Here is a 17,012-nt window from a genome sequence, read left to right as displayed (position 1 = left end):
AACTTGTTTGGGCTGTTGAGAGGAGTAAAAAACCATCAAAAATTTCAATCCTGCATGATTCTACCAAGAAATGTGATTCTTCATTCAAAACCTGATTTTTGCTATTGGGCTCTATTGAATAATGAATGTTTTGAATTTTCTTCAAAAGTAAAGTAGTTGCAAACTCATCCTTTTAGAGACTTGTTTGGGCTCATGAGAGGAGTAGAAAAACATCAAAAATTTCAGTCCTGCATGATTCTACCAAGAAATGTGTGTTCATTGAAACCGCTGGTTTTTGATAGTTTGGGCCCTATTGAACAATGAATGTTTTGAATTTTCTCCAAAAGTAAAGTAGTTGCAAACTCATTCTTTTAGAAACTTGTTTGGGCTGTTGAGAGGAGTAAAAAACCATCAAAAATTTCAATCCTGCATGATTCTACCAAGAAATGTGATTCTTCATTCAAAACGCTGGTTTTTGCTATTGGGCTCTATTGAATAATGAATGTTTTGAATTTTCTCCAAAAGTAAAGTAGTTGCAAACTCATCCTTTTAGAGACTTGTTTGGGCTCATGAGAGGAGTAGAAAAACATCAAAAATTTCAGTCCTGCATGATTCTACCAAGAAATGTGTGTTCTTTGAAACCGCTGGTTTTTGATAGTTTGGGCCCTATTGAATAATGAATGTTTTGAATTTTCTCCAAAAGTAAAGTAGTTGCAAACTCATCCTTTTAGAAACTTGTTTGGGCTGTTGAGAGGAGTAAAAAACCATCAAAAATTTCAATCCTGCATGATTCTACCAAGAAATGTGATTCTTCATTCAAAACGCTGGTTTTTGCTATTGGGCTCTATTGAGTAATGAATGTTTTGAATTTTCTCCAAAAGTAAAGTAGTTGCAAACACATCCTTTTAGAGACTTGTTTGGGCTCATGAGAGGAGTAGAAAAACATCAAAAATTTCAGTCCTGCACGATTCTACCAAGAAATGTGTGTTCATTCAAACCGCTGTTTTTTGATATTTTGGGCCCTATTGAATAATGAATGTTTTGAATTTTCTCCAAAAGTAAAGTAGTTGCAAACTCATCCTTTTAGAAACTTGTTTGGGCTGTTGAGAGGAGTAAAAAACCATCAAAAATTTCAATCCTGCATGATTCTACCAAGAAATGTGATTCTTCATTCAAAACGCTGGTTTTTGCTATTGGGCTCTATTGAATAATGAATGTTTTGAATTTTCTCCAAAAGTAAAGTAGTTGCAAACTCATCCTTTTAGAGACTTGTTTGGGCTCATGAGAGGAGTAGAAAAACATCAAAAATTTCAGTCCTGCACGATTCTACCAAGAAATGTGTGTTCATTCAAACCGCTGGTTTTTGATATTTTGGGCCCTATTGAATAATGAATGTTTTGAATTTTCTCCAAAAGTAAAGTAGTTGCAAACTCATCCTTTTAGAAACTTGTTTGGGCTGTTGAGAGGAGTAAAAAACCATCAAAAATTTCAATCCTGCATGATTCTACCAAGAAATGTGATTCTTCATTGAAAACGCTGGTTTTTGCTATTGGGCTCTTTTGAGTAATGAATGTTTTGAATTTTCTCCAAAAGTAAAGTAGTTGCAAACTCATGCTTTTAGAGACTTGTTTGGGCTCATGAGAGGAGTAGAAAAACATCAAAAATTTCAGTCCTGCATGATTCTACCAAGAAATGTGTGTTCATTCAAACCGCTGGTTTTTGATAGTTTGGGCCCTATTGAATAATGAATGTTTTGAATTTTCTCCAAAAGTAAAGTAGTTGCAAACTCATCCTTTTAGAAACTTGTTTGGGCTGTTGAGAGGAGTAAAAAACCATCAAAAATTTCAATCCTGCATGATTCTACCAAGAAATGTGATTCTTCATTCAAAACCTGATTTTTGCTATTGGGCTCTATTGAATAATGAATGTTTTGAATTTTCTCCAAAAGTAAAGTAGTTGCAAACTCATGCTTTTAGAGACTTGTTTGGGCTCATGAGAGGAGTAGAAAAACATCAAAAATTTCAGTCCTGCATGATTCTACCAAGAAATGTGTGTTCATTGAAACCGCTGGTTTTTGATAGTTTGGGCCCTATTGAATAATGAATGTTTTGAATTTTCTCCAAAAGTAAAGTAGTTGCAAACTCATCCTTTTAGAAACTTGTTTGGGCTGTTGAGAGGAGTAAAAAACCATCAAAAATTTCAATCCTGCATGATTCTACCAAGAAATGTGATTCTTCATTCAAAACCTGATTTTTGCTATTGGGCTCTATTGAATAATGAATGTTTTGAATTTTCTTCAAAAGTAAAGTAGTTGCAAACTCATCCTTTTAGAGACTTGTTTGGGCTCATGAGAGGAGTAGAAAAACATCAAAAATTTCAGTCCTGCATGATTCTACCAAGAAATGTGTGTTCATTGAAACCGCTGGTTTTTGATAGTTTGGGCCCTATTGAACAATGAATGTTTTGAATTTTCTCCAAAAGTAAAGTAGTTGCAAACTCATTCTTTTAGAAACTTGTTTGGGCTGTTGAGAGGAGTAAAAAACCATCAAAAATTTCAATCCTGCATGATTCTACCAAGAAATGTGATTCTTCATTCAAAACGCTGGTTTTTGCTATTGGGCTCTATTGAATAATGAATGTTTTGAATTTTCTCCAAAAGTAAAGTAGTTGCAAACTCATCCTTTTAGAGACTTGTTTGGGCTCATGAGAGGAGTAGAAAAACATCAAAAATTTCAGTCCTGCATGATTCTACCAAGAAATGTGTGTTCATTGAAACCGCTGGTTTTTGATAGTTTGGGCCCTATTGAATAATGAATGTTTTGAATTTTCTCCAAAAGTAAAGTAGTTGCAAACTCATCCTTTTAGAAACTTGTTTGGGCTGTTGAGAGGAGTAAAAAACCATCAAAAATTTCAATCCTGCATGATTCTACCAAGAAATGTGATTCTTCATTCAAAACGCTGGTTTTTGCTATTGGGCTCTATTGAGTAATGAATGTTTTGAATTTTCTCCAAAAGTAAAGTAGTTGCAAACACATCCTTTTAGAGACTTGTTTGGGCTCATGAGAGGAGTAGAAAAACATCAAAAATTTCAGTCCTGCACGATTCTACCAAGAAATGTGTGTTCATTCAAACCGCTGTTTTTTGATATTTTGGGCCCTATTGAATAATGAATGTTTTGAATTTTCTCCAAAAGTAAAGTAGTTGCAAACTCATCCTTTTAGAAACTTGTTTGGGCTGTTGAGAGGAGTAAAAAACCATCAAAAATTTCAATCCTGCATGATTCTACCAAGAAATGTGATTCTTCATTCAAAACGCTGGTTTTTGCTATTGGGCTCTATTGAATAATGAATGTTTTGAATTTTCTCCAAAAGTAAAGTAGTTGCAAACAAATCCTTTTAGAGACTTGTTTGGGCTCATGAGAGGAGTAGAAAAACATCAAAAATTTCAGTCCTGCACGATTCTACCAAGAAATGTGTGTTCATTCAAACCGCTGTTTTTTGATATTTTGGGCCCTATTGAATAATGAATGTTTTGGAATTTCTCCAAAAGTAAAGTAGTTGCAAACTCATCCTTTTAGAAACTTGTTTGGGCTGTTGAGAGGAGTAAAAAACCATCAAAAATTTCAATCCTGCATGATTCTACTAAGAAATGTAATTCTTCATTCAAAACCTGATTTTTGCTATTGGGCTCTATTGAATAATGAATGTTTTGAATTTTCTCCAAAAGTAAAGTAGTTGCAAACTCATGCTTTTAGAGACTTGTTTGGGCTCATGAGAGGAGTAGAAAAACATCAAAAATTTCAGTCCTGCATGATTCTACCAAGAAATGTGTGTTCATTGAAACCGCTGGTTTTTGATAGTTTGGGCCCTATTGAATAATGAATGTTTTGAATTTTCTCCAAAAGTAAAGTAGTTGCAAACTCATCCTTTTAGAAACTTGTTTGGGCTGTTGAGAGGAGTAAAAAACCATCAAAAATTTCAATCCTGCATGATTCTACCAAGAAATGTGATTCTTCATTCAAAACGCTGGTTTTTGCTATTGGGCTCTATTGAATAATGAATGTTTTGAATTTTCTCCAAAAGTAAAGTAGTTGCAAACTCATCCTTTTAGAGACTTGTTTGGGCTCATGAGAGGAGTAGAAAAACATCAAAAATTTCAGTCCTGCACGATTCTACCAAGAAAAGTGTGTTCATTCAAACCGCTGTTTTTTGATATTTTGGGCCCTATTGAATAATGAATGTTTTGAATTTTCTCCAAAAGTAAAGTAGCTGCAAACTCATCATTTTAGAAACTTGTTTGGGCTGTTGAGAGGAGTAAAAAACCATCAAAAATTTCAATCCTGCATGATTCTACCAAGAAATGTGATTCTTCATTCAAAACGCTGGTTTTTGCTATTGGGCTCTATTGAATAATGAATGTTTTGAATTTTCTCCAAAAGTAAAGTAGTTGCAAACTCATCCTTTTAGAGACTTGTTTGGGCTGATGAGAGGAGTAGAAAAACATCAAAAATTTCAGTCCTGCACGATTCTACCAAGAAATGTGTGTTCATTCAAACCGCTGGTTTTAGATATTTTGGGCCCTATTGAATAATGAATGTTTTGAATTTTCTCCAAAAGTAAAGTAGTTGCAAACTCATCCTTTTAGAAACTTGTTTGGGCTGTTGAGAGGAGTAAAAAACCATCAAAAATTTCAATCCTGCATGATTCTACCAAGAAATGTGATTCTTCATTCAAAACGCTGGTTTTTGCTATTGGGCTCTATTGAATAATGAATGTTTTGAATTTTCTCCAAAAGTAAAGTAGTTGCAAACTCATCCTTTTAGAGACTTGTTTGGGCTCATGAGAGGAGTAGAAAAACATCAAAAATTTCAGTCCTGCACGATTCTACCAAGAAATGTGTGTTCATTCAAACCGCTGGTTTTTGATATTTTGGGCCCTATTGAATAATGAATGTTTTGAATTTTCTCCAAAAGTAAAGTAGTTGCAAACTCATCCTTTTAGAAACTTGTTTGGGCTGTTGAGAGGAGTAAAAAACCATCAAAAATTTCAATCCTGCATGATTCTACCAAGAAATGTGATTCTTCATTCAAAACGCTGGTTTTTGCTATTGGGCTCTATTGAATAATGAATGTTTTGAATTTTCTCCAAAAGTAAAGTAGTTGCAAACTCATCCTTTTAGAGACTTGTTTGGGCTCATGAGAGGAGTAGAAAAACATCAAAAATTTCAGTCCTGCACGATTCTACCAAGAAATGTGTGTTCATTCAAACTGCTGGTTTTTGATATTTTGGGCCCTATTGAATAATGAATGTTTTGAATTTTCTCCAAAAGTAAAGTAGTTGCAAACTCATCCTTTTAGAAACTTGTTTGGGCTGTTGAGAGGAGTAAAAAACCATCAAAAATTTCAATCCTGCATGATTCTACCAAGAAATGTGATTCTTCATTCAAAACCTGATTTTTGCTATTGGGCTCTATTGAATAATGAATGTTTTGAATTTTCTCCAAAAGTAAAGTAGTTGCAAACTCATGCTTTTAGAGACTTGTTTGGGCTCATGAGAGGAGTAGAAAAACATCAAAAATTTCAGTCCTGCATGATTCTACCAAGAAATGTGTGTTCATTGAAACCGCTGGTTTTTGATAGTTTGGGCCCTATTGAATAATGAATGTTTTGAATTTTCTCCAAAAGTAAAGTAGTTGCAAACTCATCCTTTTAGAAACTTGTTTGGGCTGTTGAGAGGAGTAAAAAACCGTCAAAAATTTCAATCCTGCATGATTCTACCAAGAAATGTGATTCTTCATTCAAAACGCTGGTTTTTGCTATTGGGCTCTATTGAATAATGAATGTTTTGAATTTTCTCCAAAAGTAAAGTAGTTGCAAACTCATCCTTTTAGAGACTTGTTTGGGCTCATGAGAGGAGTAGAAAAACATCAAAAATTTCAGTCCTGCACGATTCTACCAAGAAAAGTGTGTTCATTCAAACCGCTGTTTTTTGATATTTTGGGCCCTATTGAATAATGAATGTTTTGAATTTTCTCCAAAAGTAAAGTAGCTGCAAACTCATCATTTTAGAAACTTGTTTGGGCTGTTGAGAGGAGTAAAAAACCATCAAAAATTTCAATCCTGCATGATTCTACCAAGAAATGTGATTCTTCATTCAAAACGCTGGTTTTTGCTATTGGGCTCTATTGAATAATGAATGTTTTGAATTTTCTCCAAAAGTAAAGTAGTTGCAAACTCATCCTTTTAGAGACTTGTTTGGGCTGATGAGAGGAGTAGAAAAACATCAAAAATTTCAGTCCTGCACGATTCTACCAAGAAATGTGTGTTCATTCAAACCGCTGGTTTTAGATATTTTGGGCCCTATTGAATATTGAATGTTTTGAATTTTCTCCAAAAGTAAAGTAGTTGCAAACTCATCCTTTTAGAAACTTGTTTGGGCTGTTGAGAGGAGTAAAAAACCATCAAAAATGTCAATCCTGCATGATTCTACCAAGAAATGTGATTCTTCATTCAAAACGCTGGTTTTTGCTATTGGGCTCTATTGAATAATGAATGTTTTGAATTTTCTCCAAAAGTAAAGTAGTTGCAAACTCATCCTTTTAGAGACTTGTTTGGGCTCATGAGAGGAGTAGAAAAACATCAAAAATTTCAGTCCTGCACGATTCTACCAAGAAATGTGTGTTCATTCAAACCGCTGGTTTTTGATATTTTGGGCCCTATTGAATAATGAATGTTTTGAATTTTCTCCAAAAGTAAAGTAGTTGCAAACTCATCCTTTTAGAAACTTGTTTGGGCTGTTGAGAGGAGTAAAAAACCATCAAAAATTTCAATCCTGCATGATTCTACCAAGAAATGTGATTCTTCATTCAAAACGCTGGTTTTTGCTATTGGGCTCTATTGAATAATGAATGTTTTGAATTTTCTCCAAAAGTAAAGTAGTTGCAAACTCATCCTTTTAGAGACTTGTTTGGGCTCATGAGAGGAGTAGAAAAACATCAAAAATTTCAGTCCTGCACGATTCTACCAAGAAATGTGTGTTCATTCAAACTGCTGGTTTTTGATATTTTGGGCCCTATTGAATAATGAATGTTTTGAATTTTCTCCAAAAGTAAAGTAGTTGCAAACTCATCCTTTTAGAAACTTGTTTGGGCTGTTGAGAGGAGTAAAAAACCATCAAAAATTTCAATCCTGCATGATTCTACCAAGAAATGTGATTCTTCATTCAAAACCTGATTTTTGCTATTGGGCTCTATTGAATAATGAATGTTTTGAATTTTCTCCAAAAGTAAAGTAGTTGCAAACTCATGCTTTTAGAGACTTGTTTGGGCTCATGAGAGGAGTAGAAAAACATCAAAAATTTCAGTCCTGCATGATTCTACCAAGAAATGTGTGTTCATTGAAACCGCTGGTTTTTGATAGTTTGGGCCCTATTGAATAATGAATGTTTTGAATTTTCTCCAAAAGTAAAGTAGTTGCAAACTCATCCTTTTAGAAACTTGTTTGGGCTGTTGAGAGGAGTAAAAAACCGTCAAAAATTTCAATCCTGCATGATTCTACCAAGAAATGTGATTCTACATTCAAAACGCTGGTTTTTGCTATTGGGCTCTATTGAATAATGAATGTTTTGAATTTTCTCCAAAAGTAAAGTAGTTGCAAACTCATGCTTTCAGAGACTTGTTTGGGCTCATGAGAGGAGTAGAAAAACATCAAAAATTTCAGTCCTGCATGATTCTACCAAGAAATGTGTGTTCATTGAAACCGCTGGTTTTTGATAGTTTGGGCCCTATTGAATAATGAATGTTTTGAATTTTCTCCAAAAGTAAAGTAGTTGCAAACTCATCCTTTTAGAAACTTGTTTGGGCTGTTGAGAGGAGTAAAAAAACATCAAAAATTTCAATCCTGCATGATTTTACCAAGAAATGTGATTCTTCATTCAAAACCTGATTTTTGCTATTGGGCTCTATTGAATAATGAATGTTTTGAATTTTCTCCAAAAGTAAAGTAGTTGCAAACTCATGCTTTTAGAGACTTGTTTGGGCTCATGAGAGGAGTAGAAAAACATCAAAAATTTCAGTCCTGCATGATTCTACCAAGAAATGTGTGTTCATTGAAACCGCTGGTTTTTGATAGTTTGGGCCCTATTGAATAATGAATGTTTTGAATTTTCTCCAAAAGTAAAGTAGTTGCAAACTCATCCTTTTAGAAACTTGTTTGGGCTGTTGAGAGGAGTAAAAAACCATCAAAAATTTCAATCCTGCATGATTCTACCAAGAAATGTGATTCTTCATTCAAAACCTGATTTTTGCTATTGGGCTCTATTGAATAATGAATGTTTTGAATTTTCTTCAAAAGTAAAGTAGTTGCAAACTCATGATTTTAGAGACTTGTTTGGGCTCATGAGAGGAGTAGAAAAACATCAAAAATTTCAGTCCTGCATGATTCTACCAAGAAATGTGTGTTCATTGAAACCGCTGGTTTTTGAGTTTGGGCCCTATTGAATAATGAATGTTTTGAATTTTCTCCAAAAGTAAAGTAGTTGCAAACTCATCCTTTTAGAAACTTGTTTGGGCTGTTGAGAGGAGTAAAAAACCATCAAAAATTTCAATCCTGCATGATTCTACCAAGAAATGTGATTCTTCATTCAAAACGCTGGTTTTTGCTATTGGGCTCTATTGAATAATGAATGTTTTGAATTTTCTCCAAAAGTAAAGTAGTTGCAAACACATCCTTTTAGAGACTTGTTTGGGCTCATGAGAGGAGTAGAAAAACATCAAAAATTTCAGTCCTGCACGATTCTACCAAGAAATGTGTGTTCATTCAAACCGCTGTTTTTTGATATTTTGGGCCCTATTGAATAATGAATGTTTTGAATTTTCTCCAAAAGTAAAGTAGTTGCAAACTCATCCTTTTAGAAACTTGTTTGGGCTGTTGAGAGGAGTAAAAAACCATCAAAAATTTCAATCCTGCATGATTCTACTAAGAAATGTAATTCTTCATTCAAAACCTGATTTTTGCTATTGGGCTCTATTGAATAATGAATGTTTTGAATTTTCTCCAAAAGTAAAGTAGTTGCAAACTCATGCTTTTAGAGACTTGTTTGGGCTCATGAGAGGAGTAGAAAAACATCAAAAATTTCAGTCCTGCATGATTCTACCAAGAAATGTGTGTTCATTGAAACCGCTGGTTTTTGATAGTTTGGGCCCTATTGAATAATGAATGTTTTGAATTTTCTCCAAAAGTAAAGTAGTTGCAAACTCATCCTTTTAGAAACTTGTTTGGGCTGTTGAGAGGAGTAAAAAACCGTCAAAAATTTCAATCCTGCATGATTCTACCAAGAAATGTGATTCTACATTCAAAACGCTGGTTTTTGCTATTGGGCTCTATTGAATAATGAATGTTTTGAATTTTCTCCAAAAGTAAAGTAGTTGCAAACTCATGCTTTCAGAGACTTGTTTGGGCTCATGAGAGGAGTAGAAAAACATCAAAAATTTCAGTCCTGCATGATTCTACCAAGAAATGTGTGTTCATTGAAACCGCTGGTTTTTGATAGTTTGGGCCCTATTGAATAATGAATGTTTTGAATTTTCTCCAAAAGTAAAGTAGTTGCAAACTCATCCTTTTAGAAACTTGTTTGGGCTGTTGAGAGGAGTAAAAAAACATCAAAAATTTCAATCCTGCATGATTTTACCAAGAAATGTGATTCTTCATTCAAAACCTGATTTTTGCTATTGGGCTCTATTGAATAATGAATGTTTTGAATTTTCTCCAAAAGTAAAGTAGTTGCAAACTCATGCTTTTAGAGACTTGTTTGGGCTCATGAGAGGAGTAGAAAAACATCAAAAATTTCAGTCCTGCATGATTCTACCAAGAAATGTGTGTTCATTGAAACCGCTGGTTTTTGATAGTTTGGGCCCTATTGAATAATGAATGTTTTGAATTTTCTCCAAAAGTAAAGTAGTTGCAAACTCATCCTTTTAGAAACTTGTTTGGGCTGTTGAGAGGAGTAAAAAACCATCAAAAATTTCAATCCTGCATGATTCTACCAAGAAATGTGATTCTTCATTCAAAACCTGATTTTTGCTATTGGGCTCTATTGAATAATGAATGTTTTGAATTTTCTTCAAAAGTAAAGTAGTTGCAAACTCATGCTTTTAGAGACTTGTTTGGGCTCATGAGAGGAGTAGAAAAACATCAAAAATTTCAGTCCTGCATGATTCTACCAAGAAATGTGTGTTCATTGAAACCGCTGGTTTTTGAGTTTGGGCCCTATTGAATAATGAATGTTTTGAATTTTCTCCAAAAGTAAAGTAGTTGCAAACTCATCCTTTTAGAAACTTGTTTGGGCTGTTGAGAGGAGTAAAAAACCATCAAAAATTTCAATCCTGCATGATTCTACCAAGAAATGTGATTCTTCATTCAAAACGCTGGTTTTTGCTATTGGGCTCTATTGAATAATGAATGTTTTGAATTTTCTCCAAAAGTAAAGTAGTTGCAAACACATCCTTTTAGAGACTTGTTTGGGCTCATGAGAGGAGTAGAAAAACATCAAAAATTTCAGTCCTGCACGATTCTACCAAGAAATGTGTGTTCATTCAAACCGCTGTTTTTTGATATTTTGGGCCCTATTGAATAATGAATGTTTTGAATTTTCTCCAAAAGTAAAGTAGTTGCAAACTCATCCTTTTAGAAACTTGTTTGGGCTGTTGAGAGGAGTAAAAAACCATCAAAAATTTCAATCCTGCATGATTCTACTAAGAAATGTAATTCTTCATTCAAAACCTGATTTTTGCTATTGGGCTCTATTGAATAATGAATGTTTTGAATTTTCTCCAAAAGTAAAGTAGTTGCAAACTCATCCTTTTAGAGACTTGTTTGGGCTCATGAGAGGAGTAAAAAAACATCAAAAATTTCAGTCCTGCACGATTCTACCAAGAAATGTGTGTTCATTCAAACTGCTGGTTTTTGATATTTTGGGCCCTATTGAATAATGAATGTTTTGAATTTTCTCCAAAAGTAAAGTAGTTGCAAACTCATCCTTTTAGAAACTTGTTTGGGCTGTTGAGAGGAGTAAAAAACCATCAAAAATTTCAATCCTGCATGATTCTACCAAGAAATGTGATTCTTCATTCAAAACCTGATTTTTGCTATTGGGCTCTATTGAATAATGAATGTTTTGAATTTTCTCCAAAAGTAAAGTAGTTGCAAACTCATGCTTTTAGAGACTTGTTTGGGCTCATGAGAGGAGTTTAAAAACATCAAAAATTTCAGTCCTGCATGATTCTACCAAGAAATGTGTGTTCATTGAAACCGCTGGTTTTTGATAGTTTGGGCCCTATTGAATAATGAATGTTTTGAATTTTCTCCAAAAGTAAAGTAGTTGCAAACTCATCCTTTTAGAAACTTGTTTGGGCTGTTGAGAGGAGTAAAAAACCGTCAAAAATTTCAATCCTGCATGATTCTACCAAGAAATGTGATTCTACATTCAAAACGCTGGTTTTTGCTATTGGGCTCTATTGAATAATGAATGTTTTGAATTTTCTCCAAAAGTAAAGTAGTTGCAAACTCATGCTTTCAGAGACTTGTTTGGGCTCATGAGAGGAGTAGAAAAACATCAAAAATTTCAGTCCTGCATGATTCTACCAAGAAATGTGTGTTCATTGAAACCGCTGGTTTTTGATAGTTTGGGCCCTATTGAATAATGAATGTTTTGAATTTTCTCCAAAAGTAAAGTAGTTGCAAACTCATCCTTTTAGAAACTTGTTTGGGCTGTTGAGAGGAGTAAAAAACCATCAAAAATTTCAATCCTGCATGATTCTACCAAGAAATGTGATTCTTCATTCAAAACCTGATTTTTGCTATTGGGCTCTATTGAATAGTGAATGTTTTGAATTTTCTCCAAAAGTAAAGTAGTTGCAAACTCATGCTTTTAGAGACTTGTTTGGGCTCATGAGAGGAGTAGAAAAACATCAAAAATTTCAGTCCTGCATGATTCTACCAAGAAATGTGTGTTCATTGAAACCGCTGGTTTTTGATAGTTTGGGCCCTATTGAATAATGAATGTTTTGAATTTTCTCCAAAAGTAAAGTAGTTGCAAACTCATCCTTTTAGAAACTTGTTTGGGCTGTTGAGAGGAGTAAAAAACCATCAAAAATTTCAATCCTGCATGATTTTACCAAGAAATGTGATTCTTCATTCAAAACCTGATTTTTGCTATTGGGCTCTATTGAATAATGAATGTTTTGAATTTTCTCCAAAAGTAAAGTAGTTGCAAACTCATGCTTTTAGAGACTTGTTTGGGCTCATGAGAGGAGTAGAAAAACATCAAAAATTTCAGTCCTGCATGATTCTACCAAGAAATGTGTGTTCATTGAAACCGCTGGTTTTTGATAGTTTGGGCCCTATTGAATAATGAATGTTTTGAATTTTCTCCAAAAGTAAAGTAGTTGCAAACTCATCCTTTTAGAAACTTGTTTGGGCTGTTGAGAGGAGTAAAAAACCATCAAAAATTTCAATCCTGCATGATTCTACCAAGAAATGTGATTCTTCATTCAAAACCTGATTTTTGCTATTGGGCTCTATTGAATAATGAATATTTTGAATTTTCTCCAAAAGTAAAGTAGTTGCAAACTCATGCTTTTAGAGACTTGTTTGGGCTCATGAGAGGAGTAGAAAAACATCAAAAATTTCAGTCCTGCATGATTCTACCAAGAAATGTGTGTTCATTGAAACCGCTGGTTTTTGATAGTTTGGGCCCTATTGAATAATGAATGTTTTGAATTTTCTCCAAAAGTAAAGTAGTTGCAAACTCATCCTTTTAGAAACTTGTTTGGGCTGTTGAGAGGAGTAAAAAACCATCAAAAATTTCAATCCTGCATGATTCTACCAAGAAATGTGATTCTACATTCAAAACGCTGGTTTTTGCTATTGGGCTCTATTGAATAATGAATGTTTTGAATTTTCTCCAAAAGCAAAGTAGTTGCAAACTCATGCTTTCAGAGACTTGTTTGGGCTCATGAGAGGAGTAGAAAAACATCAAAAATTTCAGTCCTGCATGATTCTACCAAGAAATGTGTGTTCATTGAAACCGCTGGTTTTTGATAGTTTGGGCCCTATTGAATAATGAATGTTTTGAATTTTCTCCAAAAGTAAAGTAGTTGCAAACTCATCCTTTTAGAAACTTGTTTGGGCTGTTGAGAGGAGTAAAAAACCATCAAAAATTTCAATCCTGCATGATTTTACCAAGAAATGTGATTCTTCATTCAAAACCTGATTTTTGCTATTGGGCTCTATTGAATAGTGAATGTTTTGATTTTTCTCCAAAAGTAAAGTAGTTGCAAACTCATGCTTTTAGAGACTTGTTTGGGCTCATGAGAGGAGTAGAAAAACATCAAAAATTTCAGTCCTGCATGATTCTACCAAGAAATGTGTGTTCATTGAAACCGCTGGTTTTTGATAGTTTGGGCCATATTGAATAATGAATGTTTTGAATTTTCTCCAAAAGTAAAGTAGTTGCAAACTCATCCTTTTAGAAACTTGTTTGGGCTGTTGAGAGGAGTAAAAAACCATCAAAAATTTCAATCCTGCATGATTTTACCAAGAAATGTGATTCTTCATTCAAAACCTGATTTTTGCTATTGGGCTCTATTGAATAATGAATGTTTTGAATTTTCTCCAAAAGTAAAGTAGTTGCAAACTCATGCTTTTAGAGACTTGTTTGGGCTCATGAGAGGAGTAGAAAAACATCAAAAATTTCAGTCCTGCATGATTCTACCAAGAAATGTGTGTTCATTGAAACCGCTGGTTTTTGATAGTTTGGGCCCTATTGAATAATGAATGTTTTGAATTTTCTCCAAAAGTAAAGTAGTTGCAAACTCATCCTTTTAGAAACTTGTTTGGGCTGTTGAGAGGAGTAAAAAACCATCAAAAATTTCAATCCTGCATGATTCTACCAAGAAATGTGATTCTTCATTCAAAACCTGATTTTTGCTATTGGGCTCTATTGAATAGTGAATGTTTTGATTTTTCTCCAAAAGTAAAGTAGTTGCAAACTCATGCTTTTAGAGACTTGTTTGGGCTCATGAGAGGAGTAGAAAAACATCAAAAATTTCAGTCCTGCATGATTCTACCAAGAAATGTGTGTTCATTGAAACCGCTGGTTTTTGATAGTTTGGGCCATATTGAATAATGAATGTTTTGAATTTTCTCCAAAAGTAAAGTAGTTGCAAACTCATCCTTTTAGAAACTTGTTTGGGCTGTTGAGAGGAGTAAAAAACCATCAAAAATTTCAATCCTGCATGATTTTACCAAGAAATGTGATTCTTCATTCAAAACCTGATTTTTGCTATTGGGCTCTATTGAATAATGAATGTTTTGAATTTTCTCCAAAAGTAAAGTAGTTGCAAACTCATGCTTTTAGAGACTTGTTTGGGCTCATGAGAGGAGTAGAAAAACATCAAAAATTTCAGTCCTGCATGATTCTACCAAGAAATGTGTGTTCATTGAAACCGCTGGTTTTTGATAGTTTGGGCCCTATTGAATAATGAATGTTTTGAATTTTCTCCAAAAGTAAAGTAGTTGCAAACTCATCCTTTTAGAAACTTGTTTGGGCTGTTGAGAGGAGTAAAAAACCATCAAAAATTTCAATCCTGCATGATTCTACCAAGAAATGTGATTCTTCATTCAAAACCTGATTTTTGCTATTGGGCTCTATTGAATAATGAATGTTTTGAATTTTCTCCAAAAGTAAAGTAGTTGCAAACTCATGCTTTTAGAGACTTGTTTGGGCTCATGAGAGGAGTAGAAAAACATCAAAAATTTCAGTCCTGCATGATTCTACCAAGAAATGTGTGTTCATTGAAACCGCTGGTTTTTGATAGTTTGGGCCCTATTGAATAATGAATGTTTTGAATTTTCTCCAAAAGTAAAGTAGTTGCAAACTCATCCTTTTAGAAACTTGTTTGGGCTGTTGAGAGGAGTAAAAAACCATCAAAAATTTCAATCCTGCATGATTCTACCAAGAAATGTGATTCTTCATTCAAAACGCTGGTTTTTGCTATTGGGCTCTTTTGAGTAATGAATGTTTTGAATTTTCTCCAAAAGTAAAGTAGTTGCAAACTCATGCTTTTATAGACTTGTTTGGGCTCATGAGAGGAGTAGAAAAACATCAAAAATTTCAGTCCTGCATGAGTCTACCAAGAAATGTGTGTTCATTGAAACCTCTGGTTTTTGATAGTTTGGGCCCTATTGAATAATGAATGTTTTGAATTTTCTCCAAAAGTAAAGTAGTTGCAAACTCATCCTTTTAGAAACTTGTTTGGGCTGTTGAGAGGAGTAAAAAACCATCAAAAATTTCAATCCTGCATGATTTTACCAAGAAATGTGATTTTTCATTCAAAACCTGATTTTTGCTATTGGGCTCTATTGAATAATGAATGTTTTGAATTTTCTCCAAAAGTAAAGTAGTTGCAAACTCATGCTTTTAGAGACTTGTTTGGGCTCATGAGAGGAGTAGAAAAACATCAAAAATTTCAGTCCTGCATGATTCTACCAAGAAATGTGTGTTCATTGAAACCGCTGGTTTTTGATAGTTTGGGCCCTATTGAATAATGAATGTTTTGAATTTTCTCCGAAAGTAAAGTAGTTGCAAACTCATCCTTTTAGAAACTTGTTTGGGCTGTTGAGAGGAGTAAAAAACCATCAAAAATTTCAATCCTGCATGATTCTACCAAGAAATGCTATTGGGCTCTTTTGAGTAATGAATGTTTTGAATTTTCTCCAAAAGTAAAGTAGTTGCAAACTCATGCTTTTAGAGACTTGTTTCGGCTCATGAGAGGAGTAGAAAAACATCAAAAATTTCAGTCCTGCATGATTCTACCAAGAAATGTGTGTTCATTCAAACCGCTGGTTTTTGATAGTTTGGGCCCTATTGAATAATGAATGTTTTGAATTTTCTCCAAAAGTAAAGTAGTTGCAAACTCATCCTTTTAGAAACTTGTTTGGGCTGTTGAGAGGAGTAAAAAACCATCAAAAATTTCAATCCTGCATGATTCTACCAAGAAATGTGATTCTTCATTCAAAACCTGATTTTTGCTATTGGGCTCTATTGAATAATGAATGTTTTGAATTTTCTCCAAAAGTAAAGTAGTTGCAAACACATCCTTTTAGAGACTTGTTTGGGCTCATGAGAGGAGTAGAAAAACATCAAAAATTTCAGTCCTGCACGATTCTACCAAGAAATGTGTGTTCATTCAAACCGCTGTTTTTTGATATTTTGGGCCCTATTGAATAATGAATGTTTTGAATTTTCTCCAAAAGTAAAGTAGTTGCAAACTCATCCTTTTAGAAACTTGTTTGGGCTGTTGAGAGGAGTAAAAAACCATCAAAAATTTCAATCCTGCATGATTCTACCAAGAAATGTGATTCTACATTCAAAACGCTGGTTTTTGCTATTGGGCTCTATTGAATAATGAATGTTTTGAATTTTCTCCAAAAGCAAAGTAGTTGCAAACTCATGCTTTCAGAGACTTGTTTGGGCTCATGAGAGGAGTAGAAAAACATCAAAAATTTCAGTCCTGCATGATTCTACCAAGAAATGTGTGTTCATTGAAACCGCTGGTTTTTGATAGTTTGGGCCCTATTGAATAATGAATGTTTTGAATTTTCTCCAAAAGTAAAGTAGTTGCAAACTCATCCTTTTAGAAACTTGTTTGGGCTGTTGAGAGGAGTAAAAAACCATCAAAAATTTCAATCCTGCATGATTTTACCAAGAAATGTGATTCTTCATTCAAAACCTGATTTTTGCTATTGGGCTCTATTGAATAGTGAATGTTTTGATTTTTCTCCAAAAGTAAAGTAGTTGCAAACTCATGCTTTTAGAGACTTGTTTGGGCTCATGAGAGGAGTAGAAAAACATCAAAAATTTCAGTCCTGCATGATTCTACCAAGAAATGTGTGTTCATTGAAACCGCTGGTTTTTGATAGTTTGGGCCCTATTGAATAATGAATGTTTTGAATTTTCTCCAAAAGTAAAGTAGTT

Source organism: Dendrobates tinctorius, unplaced genomic scaffold, assembly GCF_039654945.1.
Source record: "Dendrobates tinctorius isolate UK_male_01 unplaced genomic scaffold, ASM3965494v1 ptg000229l, whole genome shotgun sequence".
Lineage (NCBI taxonomy): Eukaryota > Metazoa > Chordata > Amphibia > Anura > Dendrobatidae > Dendrobates > Dendrobates tinctorius.
The sequence above is the reverse complement of the archived record's forward strand: the minus strand, read 5'-3'. Positions refer to the sequence as shown.